This window comes from Electrona antarctica, assembly GCF_951216825.1.
Source record: "Electrona antarctica genome assembly, chromosome: 23".
Classification (NCBI taxonomy): Eukaryota; Metazoa; Chordata; class Actinopteri; order Myctophiformes; family Myctophidae; genus Electrona; species Electrona antarctica.
In genome coordinates this window covers 7,621,746-7,635,632 of record NC_136804.1, presented here as the reverse complement: position 1 = coordinate 7,635,632, position 13,887 = coordinate 7,621,746, and the positions used below count along the sequence as shown (strand labels likewise).

Genomic DNA, 13,887 nt, shown 5'->3' with positions numbered 1-13,887 from the left:
TCTTGATTATGGCGTACTCATGAAAATCAAAAAATCCTATCAACAAATTAGAATATTTTACGAGACCGCAAAAAAAAAAGCGAGAAATGTCGACCATCTGAAAAGTATATTAATGTAAGCAGTCAATACTTGGTCTGGGCTACTTTTGAACATTATTTCATCAATGGTGCGTGGCATAGAGGTGATCAGCCTGTGGAACTGTTGAGGTGTTATGGAAGCCCAGGTTTGTCACAGAGACATGGACCTGTATAATGTGTACCTGCCACAATTTAATGGCACACCAGGACTTGTCTCACGGCACACCAGTCGGTAGCCACTGGTGTAGATTGTAGAACACTTTTGTGACGATGACAGTTAACCTCTTCTGGAACAGGGTGTAGTGTGTTAATTGCCATTTATTAGGGGCCCTTCTTGCAATACTGTTGAGAACCACTGATTTAGTACAGATGTATTTACATAAGAACATAGTTATTCAGACCGCAGCCATTTTGCCAACAAGGTGATGCTTCGGTGCTACTTCCCATAGACAGCCCATTCATCCAAACAGAAAAGTCCCCTAATTATATTAAACGTCAACATCACCTACATTGCAGCTGTAGGGAAAGCTTGAATTATCCTCTTTCAATCTAAAGTTTGTTTAATAAAAATCCACCGTAGACATGTTATGAGCTACTTCCTGTCAATAAATTCCTTGCAGATGATCATTTTCTAAGTATCAGAGTATGGAAGCGCTCGTTATCAGTAAAGCAACCTCCAGCTGCACGCTGCACTATGTGCACATTCGAAACAGGTGGTACGCATGGGCCGTTGAGTGATATTCAACGAGCGCTTCCAAACTCCAACACATGCAAACAAAAATCACATGCAAGTAATTGCACAAGTAATTTCTTGACAGGAAGTAGCTCATAAAATGTCTACGGTGGATTTTTATGAAACAAACACTTTACAGATTGAAAGATTAATTCAAGCTTTCCCTACAGCTGCAATGTTGGTGATTTTGACGTTTAATATAATTCGATAGGACTTTTCTGTTTGGATGCATGTGGCTGAGTTGCTATCCAGGACAACACGGTAGGTGTGATCAAAATTCACAGTGAAATCTGACCCTTTGAAAATGTGTGTGTGTTTATAGAGCAAAACTGTTTCGAATAAGGCTTGGCCAAACCTAATCGGGTAGCAGAACTATCCCTTTTTAATTTAATTGACATTTTATGCTTGTGGCCAATGCTACTGGCCAGAGCAACAATTAATCCAATTAACAGTGACTGAGTGGTGAGTCCCCAACACACCAGCCACAATCTATGGAATCTAACTGGTTACTTGGCTCCAAAGCACCCTGCGTGTGTGTGTGTGTGTGTCAGGGGGGGGATCTATTTTGCTCTTGATATGCCCCCCACCCCTGTCATTACGCTTTATTGCCGGTAGGGATATACAAGCTCACTTGTAGACGGGGATGTGCACACATAGACATCAAATGGGGCTTAAGCCCCTGCCCTTTTACCCGTCTGTAAAACAACTGCCCTTTCCAGACCACAAATGCAGCATTTACAACGGTGAAAGAGATGCAAAAATGCCACACCCCTTCTTTCCATGCCATGCCGGAAGGCAGCATTCAGGAGAATTGCTTTTTTCCGAAGTCTCCTGAACTTGGAATGCAGCATTCCATTTGCGCTGAACAAATGTGTTTGGAAATCGATGTCGTACACAACATCTCCAGTAGATAAAGAGTGCTGGGTTGCGACCCGAAAATAGCTGCTCTACAAGCTCTCAACGCATCGCAGTGTGACTCGTTGTGAGCTTGTAGATCTGCTATTTTCGCTATTTTTGTCAAAGTGCCCTCTTACGGAATTTCAGCCCCTGCCTCTATAACACTCTGCACGTGCCTGCTTGTAATGTAGATCATCTAGCGGCAGATTCTAGCCGATGCATATATAGTAGGGGAGCCTATCAATTTCCGTGATTTTGGAATGTTAATTTTTGGAGACATGCATATCTTGATTCTTGGAGTTACCAGAATGCCAAAAAAACATGTCTCCAATTTTTGATGTCAGGTTTAGCATGTTTAATTAGCATAATTAGCTAATTAATTGCCAAAAACAGGAAATGGCAATAACTTTGCTTCTAGATAACTTATAAAGGTGATCTAAGAGTCTAAGTCCATGTTTGTGATGTCCAGAAATTAATCTGTTACCATCTTGAAGTTATACAACCTTTCCCAATTAGCAGAATTAGCATAAACTATGCAAAAACAAGGTGAAAATCAGCAAATTGCGGCATTTTTGTTACTTTTAGTGAACTTTGAAAGCTTCTCACAGACTCTAAGTGTATGTTTACAACTTCAGGAATAATTATCATCCTATGAATAAATCATGCAACCCTTTGTCTATGTAATAATTATGTAACAATCACACCAAAACCAGAAATAGCTATATTTCTTTGCTTTAAGTTAATTAATAAATGTCATCTTACGGACAGTGTAAGTCTGTTTGCATGTCTAGAAAATATTCTCTTTCCATAACTAGGATATGCAACCTTTCCTTATTTCCTTTATTAGCTTAATTTTCATATATATATATATAATAATAATAATAATAATAATGGATTTTATTTATAACGCACTTCACATTCCAAGGAATCTCAAAGTGCTACAGAAAATAAAAGCAGAAGAAACAACACACCATTAAAAACATCTAATAAAACAGGAACATTTAAAACATAAGGAACATTTAAAAAGGGCAAGGCTATAAAAATGCTTTGGAAAAAAGGAAAGTTTTTAGTCCTCTCTTAAAAATGTCAACCGACTGTGGGGCTCTCAGGTGGGCGGGGAGAGCGTTCCACAGTTCGGGGGCGACCGAGCAGAAGGCCCGGTCACCCATGGTGCGAAGGTTTGTTTTTGAGGGTTTGAGGAGGTTGGTGTTTGAGGAGCGGAGGGAGCGGGTAGAGGATTGAACTGTGACAAGTTCCTTGAGGTAGGGGGGGGCATTGCCGTGGATGCACTGGTGGGTTAGCAGGGAAATCTTATATTCAGTCCGGAATGAGATGGGGAGCCAGTGGAGTGAGCGGAGGATGGGTGTGATGTGCTCGTATTTACGCACTCTCATCAGGATCCTAGCAGCGCTGTTCTGAATGTATTGGAGCCTTTGAAGGCTCTTGCTAGGGATCCTGATGAGAAGTGCGTTGCAGTAGTCCAACCTGGAGGAGACAAAGGCGTGGACCAACTTTTCAGCATCAGGTAGAGAGAGGGTGGGACGGAGTTTGGCTATGTTTTTTAGATGGAAGAATGATGTTTTGCAGAGGTGTTTGATGTGGGCCTCGTAGTTGAGGTGGGGGTCCATTTTAACACCCAGGTTTGTGACAACTGATGATATATATATATAGAGAGAGAGAGAGAGAGAGAGAGAGAGAGAGAGTGTGCATGCGGGCGGGCGGCCAATGTGTGAGTGTGATAGTGTAGGTATAAGGCTATAGGTAGGCTATAGTAGCCTACTGCATGCTTGCATGTTTTCTGTTCCAATGCGTCGCTTCGCGCCTTTGTGAGCTTGTATGCCTATTCTCAAACATTTGTTCTCTTTATGTGTTTTAAAAAAAAATCACACCCGTGTGAACTGAGTGGTGCAACTCCCCCCCCCCCCCCCCCCCCCCTATCTCTCTCTCTCTCTCTGTCTCTCATTAGCAGGCAGCAGTGCATTGACTAGTGCAGCACTATCTCTCTCTCTCTGTTTCTGGCACAACAGTGCCACTTTTGGTAGTCATTGGTAATCGTGCTCATAGTGACATAGGTGAACACATAGGTGAACACATAGGTGGATGAACACGGACATTGCTGTTCGTTGGAGTGGTTGCACCACTCAAAAAAATATGAAATCTTTGATTTCTTCATGAAATTACAGAGAAGATAATTGAAATTTGTTTTTAATTCATGGGAACTTTTGCTTTTTAAATGTTTTTAAGTAATTATTAAAAACAAAAATATGTAGCAAACAAAAAATAAAGGGTCCAGTAAAAATGTGTCCGCCCAGTTTTTGGGAACCACGGCCCAAACCCCAGAATAGGGCACTGTATGTGCGTCGATAGCACGTCCATGTTTGGTGTGGTCTTTTTGTGGGGGTCCCTCCCTCCATTTCACACCAGAAATGTAGGCCTAGTACATATTGGATGTCAAGATGTTCCATTCCACAATAACTTGGAGCATGTCATTTGACAGTAAAATAAGAAATGTAAACATCTAAATATATAATGTTAATGATATGGACCACACACAGATGTTGGGCAGGCCATTATTATTATAATTTTTGGTGGGGATCCCTCCCCCCCTTTTGAGGGGCCCTGCATGGAACAGTCACAGGTGTCATTATTTTCACTCCATATTAACTTATTGTTAGTTGTCTGAATATTATTATTGTAAAATAAATGTGAAACAAAAAGAAAATAGCTGCATATCACACAAAGAAAACTATCCAGGGCCACTGCCCACTTTCACAGCTAGTGTAACCTATACTGTAGTATTAGAAGGTTATGTTTATTTATGTATTATGTTTTCAAATGTGAATGACCACAGTCGGTAGTGCTGTCGCCTCACAGCTAGAAGGTCCTGGGTTCGATTACCGCTGGGGACGCTGTGGGCGTGTTCCCTCCTCCGCGTCATCAGTGCCCATACCCGAGGTGGGGTTGGCGAAAGGGCCTTTCTGTGTGGAGTTTGCATGATCTCCCCGTGTCCCCGACCCCTAGGGTAGGTACCCTCACAAAAACATGCAGTAATACTGGTCTCTAAAACTACCTCCCCCTGGCCAGCCAGGGCGCCTGATGGAGGGGAAAGGAACTGGTCGGAATAACGTGTTCCTTCCACGCGCTACGTCCGGCCAGGGAAATTCCCCCCTGTCAGGTGAAAAGAAGCAGCTTGGACTCCTCATGCATAGAAGGAGGCATGAGGTCAGTCCGCTGCCCCCCCAGGTTGGCAGAGGAAGTGTAGCGCCCAGGATTACATTAGATAATTGGCACTGTGTGAAAAAACTGGGTTGCAAAATCATGGGATAAAAATTATAAAACAAAATGTGAATGACCAGACTATTCGGTACTGATACAACATTAAACATATAAAATAATAATTCAAAATGTATTCAAGAAAACATATAGGCCTACATAACACAACATTCCAACAGTAAAATGTATGATTTGCTGGTTTGTTTAATTTTTTGCGCCTGATGGAGGAGAAAGGAACTGGTAAGGTTGGAATAACGTGTTCCTTCCACGCCCAACCGTGAAAACTCCCCCTTGTCAGGTGAAAAGAAGCGGCTTGGGATGGACTCCTCAATGAAGGAAGCATGAGGTCAGTCCGTTGCTCTCCCCAGGTTGGCAGAGGGAGTGTAGCTCCCAGGATTACATTAAACAATTGACACTGGGTGAAAAACAATGTGTTACAAAAATCGTGTGATAAGCATTTAAGTAGAAAAAAGAAGAATGAGTCTGCACACTGGTGATGCAGAAAAAGCTCCTCTAAAGTTTATTGCTGCTCGTGCAATCAACGTTTAGATCTTAATAGATCTTCATCAGGACATACTGTAACTCTATACATGTGAATGGACATAAACACATTCTGTTTAACTAGTACACCAAATGCACACTAAAGCAGAAACCACACCAAAGGGTCGCCATGCAACTCCTTGCATCCTCGCGTCACCAGGCTTTCCACCTCGGAGGAAAAAAGCCTGGTCTGTTGTGTTACTAAATTGCTGTGTGAACCGGTTTGGAGCGGATGATATCGTTACGTCATGTTGTAGTCATTGTTTTGTAGTCATCAGGCAGGAATTCACCATCATCTGGAACTTCCTTTCCCTCAAACCGGAAGAATTACAATAAAAGCTTTCGTAGCCTGTGGCTTTTATTGAGAAGAATCGGTTTGAGGGATAAACCCGAAACCGTCTCGTCCTGTCTCGACCCTTTGGTGTGGTTTGGGCTTAAGGGGAAGTGAGGTCATATCAGCTAGTCAGCTCCACTCATCGATGGCTGGTATTGCAAAGAATATATATATAATAAAGAACAAACAGTGTGTACCATCCCAGAATCAAAAAAGCAATACATTTGCATTTACAGTATCCCAAGACTAATACATATTATAAATATATCAGGTAGGCCTATGTAATATAATTATATATTATATATATGCCATTTGACAAATGAGGTCTGATGTAATCATATAGCAAATATAGCACGAAAATAAGGATTAAAGATCTAGGAGATTATAGAGCGTTCACATTTAGGCTTCAAGGTTAGACCCAGTAGTTTGGGGTTAACTGCTAGGCGCTGATTGGATAGCATTAGCCTCGCGTTGCCAGCCTTCATCTGCGTTCGCAATGCATATTGCCTCAGGCAGATTACGCAGTGATATTAGTATCGCTACGCGAGGCTAGGATAGCATGGCATGGGGTCATGTGTCGTGGGAACAGCATTGTTCGGCACCTTTACCCGGTCAGACAGGGATGGCTGCAGGTTTCCTGCACCAATCTGGCGGAGTAGGCACATGGAGAGTATCACACCTAAGATCTGTACCAAGACAATATATATCATATTTAGGCAATCATATAAATGAGTGCTGTTTGCAGTTTTAATGCACTTCAGCTGTCTGTTATTATGTGGGTGGTCACAGAGATGGCTTATTACTGTATGTGTTAATGATGAGACAAGGTTTTATAGCTTTGAGAAATACTGTAACACATACCGCTGCTGCTGAAAAGCCAAAGGTTATTCCCAGGACTGCACGGAATACATGATCGATGACTTTCATCAGTAGGTCTTTATGAGGGTCATCTTGATATTGTAACTCTATCTCCTGCCGCGCCTAAAAATAAAAAAAGTCTCAAATCTTCTCAAATGTATTTGCATGGCCCTCAAAGCGCTATACAGGACCACACTTAACAAATTAAACACACACACACACACACACACACACGGATATGTCACAACAGACACACATGGGCTGACCATTGTGACATATCCACCAATGTCAAACAATAATATTGCTCTCCCTTTTTACAAAAAACTTTAACAGTTGGAATCTCAGAGAAGATTAATTATATGATGAGCCTCAAATTGAGATTTCTTAGTCAAAAACATTTTCTTAACTTATAAGAACTTGACTGTTCAATTACCAATGTTAATAAACCTCAAAAGGGCTTACCTGAGATACACTCTGAGAGAATTGGATGCCTCTGATGAACAGAAAGATAGCTCCAATACCGTAAACTACCGTAAACTACACAGGATAGACAATGGTGTTACAACGGTGTTGATTATGTGATATAGTACAATAGAATAGAGTTGACAATAGAATAGAATAACGTACTATAACCAGGGTAACAGCGCTCTCACAGTGAGCTCCAAATATCCCCAAAATGGAGAAATATAAGCCCACAGCGGTTACATTGATCCAGATCTGGAGATCAGATCGCCAGATAACGCCAGCCTGATAGAGTCAACAACAGAGAGAGTCAGCTGGATCTAACACACTGTTTCAAACAACATTAAAATAAATACATAAAAACCATGAAAAAACATTAATTAAAATTTGAATTAATTAAAAACAAATTGCTATTTTTTCCCAGTAATTCCACGAGGGAAAAAAAAATCAAATAAATCCCAACTATATCATCGATCCAACCCATGTGTCCTTTGTTGTGTCTTTTGTATGTATTGTTATAGGGGCGGCTGTGGCTCAGGAGGTAGAGCAGGTTTGTCCAATGACCCGTGGGTCGGCGGTTCGAATCCTGCATGGCTCTCCTGTCCACATGTTGAAGTGTCCTTGGGCAAGACACTGAACCCCACCTTGCCTCCAGTGGTTGCCACCATTGGTGTGTGAATGTGGGAGGTGAGGATGCTGGCATTGACTGTTCCCTGCTTCACCTTATATAGCCATGGCGGTGCCAGACTCATCCAGAGGATTCACTGATGCTTCCTCCCCATGTCAGTGAATCCTCGCTATGAGTCTGCATGGCCCCTGATGCTTCCTCCCCCATGTCAGTGAATCCTCACTATGAGTCTGCATGGCCCCTGATGCTTCCTCCTCATGTCAGTGAATCCTCACTATGAGTCTGCATGGCCCCTGATGCTTCCTCCCCCATGTCAGTGAATCCTCACTATGAGTCTGCATGGCCCCTGATGCTTCCTCCCCCACGTCAGTGAATCCTCACTATGAGTCTGCATGGCCCCTGATGCTTCCTCCTCATGTCAGTGAATCCTCACTATGAGTCTGCATGGCCCCTGATGCTTCCTCAGTGAATCCTCACTATGAGCCTGCATGGCCCCTGATGCTTCCTCCCCACGTCAGTGAATCCTCACTATGAGTCTGCATGGCCCCTGATGCTTCCTCCCCCATGTCAGTGAATCCTCGCTATGAGTCTGGCTGCCAGGCTATAGCTTCACCTCCCAATGCATGAGTGAATGGACCATTGTAAAGCACTTTGAGTAAGCACGTCGTAGTGCATAGAAAAGTGTTATAAAATGCAATCTATTGTTGTTAAGCTTATTTTTCTGTCATTTGATGTCTTGTACTGTTCGAAAAATCTAAATAAAATATGTAAAAAAAAAAAGGGGGGAAAGGTACAGTATAGGATGGACAGACAGACAGACAGACAGACAGACAGACAGACAGACAGACAGACAGACAGACAGACAGACAGACAGACAGACAAGACAGTAATCATTACCTGATTGTTGCTTGATTGTTGTAGGTGAAGTAAAAGCGAAAGCAACAAGAATCCTGCAATCTGAACAAAAGATCTACAACTCAGACTGATTTTACAATTCAGATAGGCCGTATACAGTCTAAATGGCATGAACAAGTAACAGTCTGAACAGCAATTTAGTAAACAGACAATTATATTTTAGGTCAGGATAACAATTTTCAGTGGTGGAAAAAAGTACTCACTTAAGTAAATGTATCAATACTGCTGTAGAAATACTCAGTTTAAGTCCGGAATTCAAAATGTACTTGAGTAAAAGTATCACATCTACAAGCTCACAATGCGCGCATTGCGACGCATTGTGAGCTTGTAGATCGGCTACTAAGCTACTTTCAAACAGCCGAAATGTGTAGGGCCTAAAAAGGGACAGGACACCCAAAATCACCTTTTCTTACATTTTAAGAAATATAAATGTGTCACTTGTGATAGGGAGCAATGATATAGAACAATTCTTATAAGCCTAACCCTAAACCAGAACTGGTTTAAAAGCTTTCTACTGTTTCTGTAGCTATTTATGTGTGTTTCCACATTTCTGGGTGAAAATAAATAATTGCCGCCACTGGTTACATTTTTACACATGTTTGATTTCTGCGATGCAGTGACGTAGGCATATCTAATTAACATTTATGTTTGTTTCATTTCAGATTTGTATTGCGGGCGCGTGGTTAATTGCTTCCCTGTACGTTGACGAGATCTTGCTCGAGAAAGTTATTCGAAATTTAAGTAGGGATACCTGGAGGAAATGTATGTGCCCTGATCTAAAATACCATCACCCTTCCTCTGAATGAAAATTAAAATCCAGTCCGCCCTCCAAGTGATTAAACAAAAATGAAGCACCCTCCCCGGCCTAACATGACATAACTCAGTAAAATTATGCCTAAAACCTATTTCTAACTTAAACATCAGTAGGCTAAAAGTAGCGTTTTTTCTGAGAAAATAAATTGTCACCGGTCAGATTCGATCCTGTCTTGTCTCATAGTCCTCCAAACGCTATACCCAATTGCTGACAAAAACTTGGTGGAGTTACTAATGTCACAGTTTCGGCTCATGTCTTGTCTCTTGCCCACTGAACCTTACATAATACCTGTGTATACTACTGATAGTATTATTTATACATACGTACCACAAGTAGACCATTGAGGACATAAAATAACTTTTTCAGACAGGGGTTGGCTTTTTGTACCTGCATTTTTTGCATTTTACCTAAGAAAGAAAGAAAGAATCCAACATAAATCCAAATAAATATCAATCCAATCCATATAAATGTAATTGGTAAGTAATGCACAATATGATGTTAAATAATATATGATCACAACCGTCTATTTTACTTTTAAGTTTACTTTTCACGAGTAAAACAAAGTGGGCCCTGTATACTGTAGTCTGCATGTTGTACTTGAATAAAATAAGTTATCCGTGCGGGAAAATCTTACCTGGGCCTCCAAGATTAGAACTGATCTTCATTGTTAATAGACTTGTTGAGTTGCCTGTGTGCAAAATAAGAAAAAAATGCAGCAGACAGACCAGTAAGTTTCGTCTAGACAGCTGAAAACATCAATTAGATTTCACACTAACTGCAGCCAAGTGATAATTACAAAATATTTACCTGCTAAAAACAGAAATGTTTCTTACAAAACAAAAACACAAATGTGTGCATAAGCTAAGACTGAAAGAATCTTCAAAAAGGTATTAACAAAGTCCAGATGTTGAGATTCCTTATGAGTTTATATAGCCTACCGGTGGGCTATGGGTGTAAGCACACCTAGGATTCCATGCGCAGACAAAAGCTTGCCCCCGCGGCATTCTGCCGCATAGGTGGAGCTTCATTTCCATCCACCAGCTGTCTAAAAACCACGAAGAGACGAAGGCCACGAGTGGCTTTTGGCCGCGCATGGAAACTCACGTGTGCCTGCGCTGTATCTGCGGTAGCCTGCAAGCACATTCAAGGGGGAAGTGCTTAACCAGGCTAGTCTTGCAAAATGTTCTACTTGCATGTTGCAACCCTATGGCAGTTGCAACCGGTTTACCATAAAAGGAGTTGCAACTGGTGTGTTTTGGGCTTTATATGAGAAAGGAAAGAAACCTTTCATTTTCACAAGCCAAAAAAATGTCCATCCAGTGTGACCAGAGCACTAAGGCCCGGACACAGAACACCAGACTACGCCACTCTGGGAGTTTCACCCAGAGAATATATGATACATAATGAATACCCACAGGGTTGTGAGCCTGTGGCCCCCCGGCTAGCATGCATGTGTGTCTTTTGTTCAGAGAGAGAACACCGCAGGAAAAAATAAGAATTCGCTCCGCGTCGACAACATGCATCTTGTGCCGCAGCCGGGGTGTCCGTTCGTTCCCACGGGCCTCCCCCGCTCAACCAGGTTCCACATTTATAGAGCACTAAAAGAAATACTACATTGCAGCAGGAACAGTGAATGCCACACCGTGGAGATAAACCCGTCGTCTGGTCACAAACAATGCCATCAATAATGTTGGCGTTTGCCCCTAGTGTTTGCCGTGCAAGCACGTCGGCCTGTGATCGATCTGGCCTTTCTGCGGTCTCATACCTCGGTTGAAACTAAATTACCTGGTGGTAGGTAGTGTAGAATGCCATTTTTCAAGTCCCGGCCATCTTGGGACAGCCCTTACTGCCCATGGCTTGGTTCTCGCTTGGAGAGCCCCATGACATACAATTTGTCCTTGAACTACTGTATTAAGGGACAAATATTGTCTCCAGACTTAAGTATACTGTAGGCCTGATGTTCAGAATGTGAGGACCAGGGACCCCAGGGGTCCTTGAGGAGTAGCAGGTCTGTAACTTTGTACAAATGGAACCAAATTAACCCTTAAATATTGTACTTTTACTCCACTACAATTACATGAAAACTGTAGTTATGTTTTGTAGATTTTGATGATCATTACAAAACATACATTAACCAATTCAAGATTTGTTTACATTTTGAACACCAAAACACTACTTTTGGTACATTTATATATTATATTTTTGTGGTACTATATATTTTGATGCCAATTTGTACCTTTACTCAAGTACATTTTGAATGTAGGACTTTTACTTAAAAACTGGTATATGACCTTCATTGCAGTATTGATTCTCTTAACAGTACTTCTGCCACCTGAATATACATGCTGCTGTACAATGTCCTGGTGCACTATAGATGTATTCGGTCTGGTTTATTAACCAGGCTACTATAGATGGGAGTCCTCCTCACACTGTTACTTTCTGGGCCAAGAGCCGGGGCAAATATCTTCTTGCAAAACTCATACTTGGCAGCGACATGGGAATGGAAGTGTTGTTAAGTATAATTATTTATTTGTGCTTGAGTATACTCGCTATACTGAGTATACTCGGCATACTGAGTATACGCAACGCATCACGTTTGTGAGCTTGTAGATTGGCTATTTTCACATTAGCCAACATATGGGTTAGGTTAACCCATTTTGGGCGGGAACCCCTTTTGGTGTTTTAAACATTATGGTATAATTTTGCTATTGAAAAATAGCAGATCTACAAGCTCGTAGCGCGCCACCGAGTGGCGCGCTACGAGCTTGTAGGTCTGCTATTTTTGAAAAAAACCCATTTAGGTCAGGCCTAAATGGGTTCAGCTGACCCCCGTGGTTCCCCAAACCCCACCTTGAGAACCACTGAGCTAGAGTACAAGTAGCCTCGGAGACCGCAGGCGTTTCGTTGACCTCTAGAAAGCCCAGTGGATACATTTCCCTTAAAGAAATGCATGTATTTAATCCATTTAATTTAGTCTGAACAGAAGCAGGGATAAAATAGATCCATGCCCCCCCCCCCCTCTCCAGCACATCCAACCCTGGCCCTTTTGTTCAGAAACAGACACATTGACACGGCTTGATGAAGCAGAATGAATGAAAATCGAACGTGAAAGAATTGTGATGAAGCACCTTCTGTTCTGCCAGTAATTGGCTTAATTTGTTTGTTTTTCTGTGCTAATGTGATTTACGAGTCAGAACAGGCCACAGACGATTCATTTCCCTGTTTTGTTTTGATGTATGACACTGCAGAGCAGCTTGCAACCCTACAACAGTGGATATAGAACAAAATAAAGAGCAATATACGTCATTGTGAATTACAGTATGTTCCTGTGTTCCTTGTATTGCATTCTGCAATGTTGGACATCTAAGATTCAGTATCCTGGCCAGTATGCTGTTAAACTGATAAACTTTTCCACAGAAATGGAAGGGCATATTCCATGTATAATTATTTTACATGTTTATATTTTATTCATAACAGTGAAGGATTTCACTGGTTAAACACACACAGACCTTGTGAAAATGGAGGGACATGCATAGATTCATCATCTCCTCGATGCAAAACCACACGTCTTGTATCTCGTTTGGAAGACAGAGGCTAAGTACAGTAGCCTATGCTCAAGTAAGCATAGTAAGTAACCCTGTCTCTTTCTCTCAAACTCTAAACCATAAATGCCCTAAATAATAGACAAATAATAATAATGCTCTTAAATATGCATGCTGTGTACATACAGCCGGCGGACACGGCTGTATATTTACAGACGTGATCGGAAACGGAAACACGCCTCTTGGCATCTTGGGAACACAGAGCACTCTAATCTCTCCATCCATTTTAGCTACCGTGTGCCCCGGGGAGCGGGATGGGGAGGTAGATATCACAGAGAGGAAGAGGATGAGGGAGGGGGCTGGTAGAGGTGGGTGCTACGTCCTCGTGGTTAGCAGCTGTCAGTGGTGGAAAGTAAGCTAGTACTGTATTGACTACATGAAATGTTATCGGGTAGAACCAAAGCTGTGGTGCTGATTGGCAACCGAACAGTTAAATGTACAGTATCACCAATTTAAAACTTGTTTCCGTTGTGGTCCATGAAATAATTAGCCAAAACAATATTAAAGATTTATGTCCGGTGCAACCATGTCCTAAAAGAACACTTGATAATGTGCTGAATAAATAAATTACTTTTTCCCCCTTTTTGTAATGCATGAGTACTTTGTTTTAGTACGTATTTGTTGATGGCAATTCTTTTGTACTTTTACTTTATTGCTACTTTTACTTAGAGCATTTCTTCCCCCAGTCTATGGCATATGCCATTTAGAGCATTATTCTTCATTTTGGAGGCATCTTTGTTATTGCGTTTCTGTG

General features: G+C 41.7%; 2 long non-coding RNA genes across 2 annotated transcripts; both read right to left on the bottom strand.

Annotated features, from left to right (window-relative positions):
• Positions 1-6,421: 6,421 nt before the first annotated feature.
• Positions 6,422-7,235, bottom strand: LOC306916164. Its single transcript, XR_013788947.1, has 3 exons — positions 7,175-7,235; positions 6,716-6,835; positions 6,422-6,540 (listed from the first exon to the last, which is right to left on the bottom strand). It is a non-coding gene; the product is annotated as an uncharacterized lncRNA (long non-coding RNA).
• Positions 7,236-7,339: 104 nt separating this feature from the next.
• Positions 7,340-9,921, bottom strand: LOC306916165. Its single transcript, XR_013788948.1, has 3 exons — positions 9,859-9,921; positions 8,700-8,759; positions 7,340-7,459 (listed from the first exon to the last, which is right to left on the bottom strand). It is a non-coding gene; the product is annotated as an uncharacterized lncRNA (long non-coding RNA).
• Between the last annotated feature and the right edge of the window lie 3,966 nt (positions 9,922-13,887).